The sequence below is a fragment of the Chelonia mydas genome, chromosome 5 (assembly GCF_015237465.2).
Source record: "Chelonia mydas isolate rCheMyd1 chromosome 5, rCheMyd1.pri.v2, whole genome shotgun sequence".
Lineage (NCBI taxonomy): Eukaryota > Metazoa > Chordata > Testudines > Cheloniidae > Chelonia > Chelonia mydas.
In genome coordinates, this window is record NC_051245.2 from 30,849,768 (window position 1) to 30,862,038 (window position 12,271).

Here is a 12,271-nt window from a genome sequence, read left to right on the forward strand (position 1 = left end):
GTGTAGAAATAGCTGCAACCCTAAGATTCAGTGTGCCAAAGTAATCTCTGAACTGCTCATTTGGCAGAGGCTGCTTCTTTTTTTCAAAGAATATAATGAAAAATGCATGTTGCATATAAAGTACTGTTTCCTGGCATGACCTATATTTGAAACAATTTTTTTTAAAAAAACCATCATTGTTTAAACGGAGACTATAACATGACATATTCTTGAAAGATGTGGGAGAAAAATATAGCTTAATCCATGTTCCAAGTTGAGTGTGAAGTATTAAATATAGAACAATGATAAAATAAACCACACTAGCTAAGTCACTGATTAACAGATTAATCATATATTCATTGGGACAAATTGTTGTTGTGAGTGCAAATCCTAACACTTGTGTATCTGAGTGTATTTTAATTTTACATGAACAGGTTAAAAGTGCAGGCATATGTATGTGCATGTGCAATAGTGTGTGACAAAATGGAGTCCAGGTAGAAGAGTAGTTGAAAATTTGTCTCTATAAAACAGAGCTATATGCAAAATTGAAACCTGGAGTGTGTGAGGTGAGCAGCAACTACTTGGCACATTTAATTGCTTGATTTGCCCTACTTTGCTCCCTGATTTTCAAAATGTGAGTCTCCCAAATTGCTCAGATACTTTGATGATGAAGGTAAGCAGCTAGATTACACAAGTGTTATGACTCCACACACTAATCAGGTATTTGCATGAATCAGTAATCAGATAGAACTCTAAATAATCTGAATATACACTCATGGTAATTGCATGCACAAATTAGGCATGAAAATATGCATACATTTGTGTAAGCAGTTGTGCACAAGACTATAGAAAATCAGGAACTAAATATCTCCATGCTGATAATTTTCATGGACAAATAAGTTATACATGTGGCTTTCCAGATAATTTAAAGTTATGAAACCTTGGTTAAACACACACACACCAATTATAGGTTATTCTAGTTCCTGTAATGCAATTTAAACAAAGTAAAATCTGCTTCTCTAATATTAAAAACATCATTAAACTTTAATATGTAAGTGTTAAAGTGTGTCTAAATTCACTCATCTTGATAGTGCCCCTTTAACATTCAATTGAAAAAATAAGGTAAGTATAAAATTCATTGTATTAAAAAATAATGCATGGTTCCTTTCTCCAACTCTATTAAGGTATAGAATATATATTGGTATTAGTGTAGCTAGTGCTGGAGCACTATTGTAGCATAGTCTTTTGAAATACTTATGAGCTTCCTCCATGGAAGAAAGAAGGGAAAATAGTGCCTCAGTGTTTTCATTTACTTGAGGCAGTTGAGTGATGAATTACTGTAATTCATTCAGGAGCATTTCTGCAGGAAGTCATAAAATTTCCATGGAAGTTATTGAGATACAAGCCACAAAAAAACTTCCCAGTCTGTTTCTCACTTATGCTTCCCATTGCAAGCCACATAGAACAATACCATGAACATAAAATTAATCACTATCCAGACCATTTCATTAAATAGCTAAATAAAAAGAATTAGTACAGACGTACTGGCTCTTGCCAACTCATTTTAATGTTAAATCACATTAACTATTAGATGGGACCAATTATCCAGTTTCAAGAATTTGTGTCAGAATTTCAGTCACTAGTGAATGGCAAATTAATGTACTATTTGAATTCATATGACATAGCAATTCCTGTGCTGTCTGATTTTAGACAAATAACTGATGTTCTGAAAGGTGATAAAGTCATTTTGGTAACTTTGGAGTTTGCCTTGGGGGGTTATCTTTGCTCCCTTATTTGATAAATATGGATCCCCTCTGGACTGATAGATCATGTTCATGTTATACAATGTGTGAAATGCTTCCGCTATATAACTATGGTTCAAAGCACATGCCTTGGGAATTTACAATTTTTTTGAAATGGTCAAAAGGCAAAATAATTGGGCAGCACAACAGCAGTGAATTTGACCATTATTTGTCATATTGTGAATTGTTTGAACATTTTATTGATCAATCCTTCAGTTTTTAAGATCAAGGCAGTTTTAGAATGTTAAGTTCCCCATCACATTTCTCCCCTCTCTCATTTTTGTGGACAGGATTTGAGAAAGAGGAAAAAATACATAATCAATTGAAAGGTCTGTTTACAGACCTAGCACAAAAATTTCAAACCTGGATGCAAGTTAGATTCCTAAATTTATATATAGGTACTTAGGACAAGAGTTTCAAAGGTGCTTAAGAGTTAAAGTTTCAAAAGCATCTAGAAGATTTAATAGCCAAAGTCCCATTTTCAAAAGTGACTTAGATACTTAGGACCTATGACAGAGAGGCCCATTGGTGCCTACTGGCAAAGGGTTCAATGTTGCATAACAGCAACTCCTAACAGGCCTGACAAACTCACTATACCTAGCACTTGCTACACCTATCTCACTATACCTACATAGTATTTATCCATAAATGATGTCATGTGTGGTCTTAAACGAATGCCAGGGTCACTCTGGTCATTAATATATTATGAAATATATATGCAAGTACTATGTAAAGAGTTATGTATGTATGCTAATATATATTCCTAATATCTGTATTCTGGCAGTGTTGACAAACAGGTTTCTGTCAGACAAAAGATGTATACTCACCTGTCTATCTCACTTCAGATGTAAATTTAGCATTGTGAGCCAACACAATGGAAACCCTATTTACATCCAAGTTAATGGGGGAGGGAAAATCAACAGAGATTCAAGACACTGGAGATTAAACGACACGGGTTTATCCCGTCTCTCAGGGCAGCCAATGAACTTTAGGGAGTATAAGAAGACACCCCTTCATCTTTCATCAAAGAAATAAACGGACAGTGCATTTACATTCATGAAAACAGAATCCAAATCAGCCTTGGTTAGAAACTCTGCAAAGGATATTTGGGGTGAGATAAGCTTCTTTAGACAAATGGTTAGACTGTTAACACGATTCCTAAAAAGCAGACTAAACTTTATAATTTTGTTTTAGATGTATGCCTTCTGTTTCCATTATACTTACTCTATCTCTTAAATCTTAACCTTTGATAAAAAAAATCCACCATACATTTATTCACTATAAATATAACTTAGTGCTGTTGTAATGTAAAAGGAGCTAATCCTGAGTTGAATCATTAAAGCTGGTGTGTATTCTGTTCCTTTGGGGACAGCATACTTGATAGTACTGTGGGTGTTCAGTGGATAAGTGATTGAACCTACAGGCAGATGCTTCAAAAGGGGCACAGAGATTGGGCTGCAAGCAAAGTAAGAACCGGCATTGCCCAGAGGAGATTGGGTGACTATTAGACTGGAGTGTCAGGAAGTTGACATCTGGTTAAGCACACACAAGGCTTTCTCTTGCAGGAGGATAACAAGGTGACTCAGTCCTGGGTACCCTGAGAACCACAGCAGAAGCGTAAGACTTATTGGCTTTCAAAATGCCTAAGTCACTTTTGAAAATGGGATTTAAGTGACTTTGAAAATGTTATCCCCAAGTGACTTAGGAGCACAAGTCCTTTTGAAAGTCACTAGAATTTGTACTCCTATGGTTCACAGATTCCAAGGCCAGAAGTGACCATTGTGATCATCTAGTCTGACTTCCTAGAAAACACAGGCCATAGGACTTCACAACATAATTCCTAAAGTATATTTTTTAGAAAAAAATCCAATCTTGATGTAAAAATTGCCTGTGATGGAGAATCCACCACATCCCTGGGTAAATTGTCCCAATGGTTAATTACTCTCTTTGTTAAAAATATGCCTTATTTCCATTCTGAATTGGTCTAGCTTCAATTTCCAGTCATTGGGTCATGTTAAGCAACCAAAAATGCACATAGACACTTAGTGGGATTTTCAACAGCACCTATGTGCCTAAATCCCACTGAAATCAATGGGAGTTAGGCACATCAGGGCTTCTGAAAAACCCCACTAGGCACCTGTGTGCATCTGTGCCTGACTACTTTAATAAATAATAATCACTAAATGAATAATACCACTGGCACTTTTTTAAAAATCTCACCCTAGGCATTTAAGAGTGGATTTAGGCACCTAACTGAAAGTACCTAGGTTTGAAAATGTTGGCCTCAGTTCATACTGCTTTCATCCTCTCCAAAGTTTTTGCCAAAAATGGAGCATGCAGTGTTGTTAGGGAAAAATCTGAGTCTCAGAAGTCAGAGACGGAAAAAGCCTATTAGGTCACCTAGTCCTACTCCTGCCAGTGCCAACTTATTCCCTACAGCATATATATAAGTGCTTTGTTTCAAGCAATGAGACTTCCACTTCTTCCCTTGGAAGATTATTTTGCACACATTGATGAATCTCACCTGTACATTATTCTATCTGAGTGACATCTAATTTCTCCTCTTCTTTTCTTAGTCGATCTCTGGGGCATTGTGTATGGGTTCCCCCTTCAGCTCCTGGAAACCCTAGCTGGTAAGCCCTCTTTGTGAATTAAGCAGCACACGCTGTCCAGCAGAGTACCACCACTATGTCTTTATGCTCCAGGTATATCACAACATAACTGAAGTCCCCCTTCCTATGTGAAGTCCCCTTCCTGCTCCCTTTTATATTGCTTGCCTTCTCTCAAAGCTATCCAGCTGGTGAGCTAGTTACCTCATTAGCTCATCAGGCTTCCTACAGGTGCAAGCGGTCCCTTTTATTCAACTACATCCAGTGCCCTGTGTGTTCTAAGTGGCCAGGGTGCTGGGTTCCAAAGGGCTCAATTTATAGCTGCTAACAGCACTCTGTCACAGGCAGATAATTCATTTTTATCTATATGTTAAAGTGTCATGCATCTCTATGGCACTGGATATGTAATACATTATTATACACAAACTCTGAACAATAATGCTTTGAGGGAATGGAGGAAAACAACTCAATCCATTTGGAGGGGTAGAGGGGTGGATAGGCAGGCCACACTCACTGCTCCCCTTTCTCACTAGCATCCATCAATGCATGACTTACATCGTGTTGCTGCTTATCTACTGCTGTTGTGTACTCTTACACTATCACTCATTTGAAAGGCTATCCTAAAATTCATGCCTTTATCTGGAGAAGGAATTGATCACTTTGGGTTAAAAGACAATAGGAACTGTTCTCCTAATTCAGTAAGGCACTCTGGGAAGTCTCACCCAAAGTCTCTCTGAGGCTCAAGAAGACAGATTCATTTTAAAATATACCTCTACTCTCTCCACCTGGTTTCAAGCTTGCATCATAATTTTTTCACCAAAAGAAAGTTCAATAATTGTAATGATGGTCATGAAGGGCATATAGGAATAGTTGGCATTTACTTTATCTAATTAGTTATTTTTAAAATGTGAATATGTATATAAAAATTGTACAATTTGAAGCATTCATTTTGAAATTTACTAATATTTTATTTAAAATAAAACATTTTAAAAGCTCAAAAACAATGTTTCCTTTTCGGTCAAACAAATGTTTTCTTCTACATGAAGCAAGTCCTCCCCTCCCCCCAAACACACAGTTTTCAGAATGGCCAAAAAAACAAGGGGAAAAAAAAACAGTTATTCTAGATTTTGGAGGGACTTATTGACACTTCAGAAATTAGCCTCTAACTATTCTTAAAAAGCTCTCACATTTAGGTTCATGTTTGTGTAAATATGCCCATATAATTTAGTTTGAGTTTAAAACACTTTAATTCATGCATTTTGGTCCTGCTCTGCACCTGATGCAGCACAAATACATGGTATCCCTGGCTCATGGAAGATTTTGAAATGTCACCCACCCACATCAATGGATGGGAAATTTGGTAGGACCAGCAAGGAGCAGGAGGGGGACACACTGCAAAATTCAGGGAGGGGATACTGCATGCTGGAGAAATGCAAGGGTGGCTGTTCTTCCTCTATGGGCTCTCTGCCTCCCATTGGCTAGCCAGAGTGAATCTAAGGCTAGACACTAAGTTGACTGATGCAATCACACAGCACTCTCCAAATGGTTTAATTCAAATCACTTCAGTTTTGTAGAAGAGCACTCTGCTTCCTCTCTCTAGTATTAAAACAGTACCCTGTTCCCCATTAAAGAAGCAATAGCACCAAATATTTAAACAGTCCCAGCCATGTAGTTGTTATAAACTGATAAAATTCCACCATCATTGTAAAGTGACACACCTAGAATAAGACAATGGTGTACAAATACGCCTAACCAGCAGGTCCTAGTGACAAGCACACCATCCTGACCACCTCTCAGCTGCCTAACCCTTCCTGAGATGCCCGAGGCATTCCCCTCCCCCAACAAAATCCATCTTCCACCACTGCTTTAACTACACCCCCAGCTTTACACTCCCAAAACTCCAATCACCACAGCAATAAAAAAAGGTTTTCCGTTTTTTCTATTTAAAAAAGAAATCATTCTAATTGACAGCCCTTACTCAAAATAGACTCTATGATTATATAATCTTGGAGTCTAATGCATCACCTTTTCACCTGTTAAGACATGACTGCTTCAATTTAAAAACTGAAATGTGTACATCAGCAGGACGCTAGGGAGAAGTTAAAATTCTTCCTACTCATCCTCTGACCATAAAACCTTGTATGGTTAATGCTTACAGTATTATCTGCCCCTCAAATTTCATCATTCAGTAGCTGTTCCCTGTAAAGGTGACTTGCTGCTTTTTTATAGATCGCATATTTCAGGGGATTATGAATCTCCCATTTCAATTTACACATCAGGACACATCAGGTTATCAACCAAGGTACATTTTTTTCTTCTGAAACAACACAAATTGGGTAAGCCATATTTCGCTATTACCTAGAATAGCCACAGGGTTATGTAGTTTAGCAGTTACAGAAAAAGAGCTAAGAAACCTAGAGGAGACCTAAATGCTCATTCATTTGACCTCTTCCTGCCTCAGTCAACCAAGATGTGACATAATATTAACAAACAAAATTTTAAAAAAGCACGGCATTAGTGAAAAGCAGATGCTAATTTGGATTAAGCGATCATGAATTAATAAAATCATAGGAGAGAGTCACTTTAACTGGTACCAACTAAAATATAAAGATTAAAATGCATAAAACCAACAAACAGATATTGTTTAGTCTCCAAGGAACCTAATTAAGAAAAACAAAGAACAAAAATAATCCCCCCCTCCACACACACACACTCCTCTGGCTAAAATGGAGCAAAAACACCTGCAAAATCCAACTCCTAGTAAGGAGGGACTGATAAACTTCTCTCTCATTCTGTAGATAATCAAATAAACGTGCACTGCATTTGGTAACCACAGGAAGGAATCTCTCAGAAGATGCAGCAACCAACACATAAGGCCCCAATTTTGCAAACGTTTGCACATATGCTTAATTTTACTCACATCCGCAATCTATTTTGGGGCAGGGGAACTCTGCTGGGTGGTTATTAAATTAAGGTTATGCCTTCATATTTTCTGGACTACAGCCTGATGCATTAGTGCAATACAAGCAGGGCCTAATCAAATGCCACTGAAATGCTGTGGGTGCTGAATCAGGGCCATAGTGGGCACCTCACTCTCGTCACATTCAGGTACAGAACAAGCACAAGCAGGATCCCAAAAATCCTCACTTATGGTTTTGTATTCCTAGGCCCAATCCTGCAACTTCATCTGCTGAGGCAGATCCCTGCATTTGCAAAGATGAGGTTTTAGAAACAAAAACTTTACACCTCTGTATTTTAAATAGAGATTAGCTAAACAGAAGAGATTCATAAAATGAAACAAAACAAAAAACTCGCAAACAAAATGTTAGTTAGTGAATCTAATTCTCTGTTAGTTTTGTGGGTATTTTTAATGTTTATTTTTCATTTGTGAAATAGGAAATTCCAAAATGATTTGAATAAGCATTTTAATAAAAACTGGCAATATAAAAATATGGAAAACAAAACAAAAAAACATTTACTTATTTTCTTTCATTTAAAATTAGAACTAGCCAGGAAACAGAACAACAGTTTGTGAAAAACTTAGTTTTGGGAATTTTTTTTTATCCCACATCTGAATGAAAAGCCAAAAATGCAACATTTTTCATAGAGCTGAAAACTTGCAATATTTCATTTAGGAAACACCAAAATGTTTCCATAGTGGGAACTTTTCAGAAATAAAATATATTTCCTGGGATCCCAGGATCCTCAGCAACCAGTCAGGAAGGCTGCCACAGAGCCATGGAACCTAGAAGCCTGTGAGTCCCAGCAGCTGTGGAGCCAGGAAGTCTTGGTTCCCCAAGAACCTGCCAGGTGCATTGCCAAGGAGACAAGAGCCTTGGAAGCCATGGTTTCTCAGCAGCCCATTAGGTCAGGAAGCCTGGGAATCCAGGCTGCCCAGAAGCCTGGGGAAACCTGCCTGGTTTCCGTTGAAAGATTGGTCTAGATCAACACATTCAAACAGAATGTTTCAATTTCAACCAATTGGCATTTTTCTAACAGAAAAAGTTCCATCAGAACATTTCCAAACAGCTCTGTTTAAAGTTTTATTATTAATTATTATTAATAATAATTTTATTTTTATGTTTGAAAAATGTAAGGTTTCTGTGGAAAATTCTGTTATTTAAAAATTATTATTAAAAAATTGTTAGCTCTACCCATTCTGTAGGCATTTAAGCACATGGGTATTTTTAAATACAAGAAAATCCCACTGAAGTAGGACTACTCACATTCATGAAATTACTCATATGCAAAATGTTTATAGGTTCAAAGTTCAATATCAAAGCATGTGTTAGGGAAGTGTTACTTACTTCATTTGATTATGGGGAAATAAACACAAAGAAGTTAAATGATTTGCTGAAGTTCACTCAGCAAGTCTATAGCAAAGCCAGGAATAGAACCAACATCACCTGATTCTAAGGCCTATGCTTTATCCACCATCCTTCAGAGAGAACTGTGGACAAGAGCTAACATCCTTAATTTTGCCATAAAGGAACAAACACAACATCCTCATGGTTTTGCCAGTCACTGCCATAATTATATTTCTAACTTCAGCCAAGAATATTAATTTAGAGGTAAAGATCCCTCTGTCTAAATTTTACTTTTGTCAAATATAGCTGCATATTTTGCCTGTTATGTACAACGGGCTGCCAGAAATCACTGTTCTATCAGGAGTAGGCTCCTAGAGTCATTTGATTATGTGAGAATCTCAAACTTGATTAATAAATAGGATGTGTGCAGTCCTTATGGCTGTGAAGAAGTGCTTGAAAATGTTTGTCCTAAAGGCTCAAAATCCAGAAGTCAAATAAAAATAGACGCAACATTATTTTCTGAACACTTAAGGTCAGCAATACTGCTTATAATAGTATTATGCACTGTCTGAAGACCCTAACGCAGTGGTTCTCAAACTTTTGTACTGGTGACCCCTTTCACATAGCAAGCCTCTGAGTAAGACCCGCCCCTTATAAATTAAAAACACTTTTTTATCTATTTAACACCATTATAAATGCTGGAGGCAAAACAGGGTTTGGGGTGGAGGCTGACAGCTCGTGAACCCCCATGTAATAACCTTACAACCGCCTGAAGGGTCCCAACCATGGTGGATACAAATCAATTTTTTTTTAAATCAAAGATAGTTTTAATTAAGATACATTATAGCTCAAAGATATCTCGTCATAGAATAGGGATTATAAATTCTAATTCTATAGTATGAGACAATATATTCATGTAATGTTTAAGAAAAGTTTTGTAAATGAGTTCCAATAGTCCATGGATTAGGGACCCAATTTTATGTGGTTCCAGGGGCTTCTGTATAGATTATTTAGGTTAATCTTTCTATCTACCCAATGTAACTCAGTGCTGTCTAGAACAGGGATCTCAAACTCAAATCACCACAAGGGCCACCGAGGGCCACATCACTGACACCCCCACCCCCGCTGCCCCTGGCCCCGCCCCACTCCACCCCTTCCATGAGGCCCCGCCCCACCCCGCTTCTTCCCACCCCTTCCTCCCTGCCCCTATTCCAACCCCTTCCCCAAATCCCCACCACAACTCCACCTCTTCTCCACCTCCTCCCCTGAGCATGCGGCTCCCTGCTCCTCCCCCCTCCCTCCTGAAAGCACTAAGCGCTGCCAAACAGCTGTTTGGTGGTGGGAAGCGCCTGGAGGTAGGCAGAGGAGCGGGGACACAGCATGCTGGGGTTGGGGAGGGGAGCTTGGCGGCCGCAGGAAATAACGTGGGGGGGTGCAGGGAACTTGCTGGGCCGCAGCAAACAACTCCGCGGGCTGCATATTTGAGGCCCTTGGTCTAGAAGATACCATCAGAGAGGCTTAGTTTTGCAGTTCTCAAACTGTGGATTTGTGTCTCCAGAGATAACATGCTTGTTAACAGCAAAAATGGTTTTAAATAAATAAATATATAGAGGTAAGAAATAACAGACCTCAACCCTATTGTCCCTCTGCAAATTTGTGTACACAGAGTCAATCTCTTACCTCTCTCTAAAAGTGCAAAGTTTCAAAAAGTTCAATGAATAGAAAAGATTGTTGGGGGCAGAATAGATCTAGACAAGGAGAAGAAGTCTGGAGATTAATGTGAGAAGGGAGGGACAGGGAGTAGAAACAAAAGTGAAACTGTTTGAGCAGCATATTCCAGAAGTCTTGAGGTCTTTTTGAGTGTAGCCTCCATTGATTTGAGATCTACCATACCATTCTCTCACTAGAAGGGAAAACCTATAATGGCAGCAGGCCGTAAAAGAGACCCAGTTTGGGAATAAGAACCATTCAAGAAATATATGTTTGCTGTTGATGTTTTAAAGAAAGTCACACCAGTGAACTGGTAGAAGGGACTTAAGCACTTGGATTCAGAGACTGTTGAAGTGACAATCTCATTTTTAACAGCAATAGCTTCTGCTGGTGTAGAAAGAATATTTTCTTCCTTTGGACTAATTAATTCCAAATTGAGAAATCGTTTGGGACCTGAAAAGCAGAAAAGCTTGTTTTTCTTTTCCAGATTATGAACAATAGGAAAATAAAGGTGAAGACGACTGAGTTAGCTGCAGAAGTTTCTCATGTTGACCTGGCTGACATAGTCAATTTAATTTTGGGGTTTTTTTGTTTTTAGTATTTCATGGAACTATTTTAGTTAAAAACAATTTTCACAAAAACAAACCTGATTTTAAAAAACTTGAATGTTTAACTAAATTCAAAAATTCATATGCTTTTTTTGTTAAAATATTATATGTTTGCTGTTGAAGAAAAAAATCTAGAATACAGAACAATTTAAATGTCTGTCTGGTGATGTTCTCTTCGTAATACAGCATGGCAAGAAAATCCTCCAAATGTTAATGATTAACCTGTTGAATTGGAGATAGTTCACCTCCCAATGACTTCATAAATATCTGCTTCAATTACCTTTGGTAAATGAAATAACCAAACAATCATTCATTTTCTGATATAGCTGTAAAACTAATCTGAAAAGTTTTCAAAATAAATTACTTTAAAAATGCATAGAGTGTGCCTTCTAAAAATGAAACCTACATCTCTGAGTTGTGAAGAATATGTATTAAGGTTATAACAACCAACAAGAATGCACTTGTATGTAGAAAACCATGATTAAATCAAGTCTTCCTGACTAGTGATTTAAATAATGATTTAAATCAATTTGATTTAAATGAAATCCATCCTGGTCCCAACCGCCAGTTTGAGAACCCCTTGCATAATAACAGGTTTCAGAGTAGCAGCCGTGTTAGTCTGTATCCGCAAAAAGAAAAGGAGTACTTGTGGCACCTTAGAGACTAACAAATTTATTTGAGCATAAGCTTTCGTGAGCTACAGCTCACTTCATCGGATGCATTCAGTGGAAAATACAGTGGGGAGATTTATATACATAGAGAACATGAAACAATGGGTGTTACCATACACACTGTAAGGAGAGTGATCACTTAAGATGAGCTATTACCAGCAGGAGAGTGGGGGGGAGGGGGGAGAAAACCTTTTGTAGTGATAATCAAGGTGGGCCATTTCCAGCAGTTGACAAGAACGTCTGAGGAACAGTGGGGGGGGGGGGGGGTGGAAATAAACATTTACTTTGTGTAATGACCCATCCACTCCCAGTCTCTATTCAAGCCTAAGTTAATTGTATCCAGTTTGCAAATTAATTCCAATTCAGCAGTCTCTCGTTGGAGTCTGTTTTTGAAGTTTTTTTGTTGAAGAATTGCCACTTTTAGGTCTGTAATGGGGTGACCAGAGAGATGCCACAAGTACTCCTTTTCTTTTTGAGAACCCCTGCGACTCTAAAGTATGATAAAATTTTTGCCACAATGTACCTTCCTGTTTAACTTAGAACCTTAACTTAAACTTTTTTGGTATCTATTTTGCATACATTGCA

The 12,271-nt window shown here is 37.9% G+C and overlaps 1 protein-coding gene across 2 annotated transcripts in view; it reads right to left on the bottom strand.

Moving 5' to 3' along the window:
- The window catches only part of HCN1 (hyperpolarization activated cyclic nucleotide gated potassium channel 1), a 302,872-nt gene that overhangs the window by 255,710 nt on the left and 34,891 nt on the right, over positions 1 to 12,271 (bottom strand). The gene's annotated exons all lie outside the window — the stretch shown is intronic.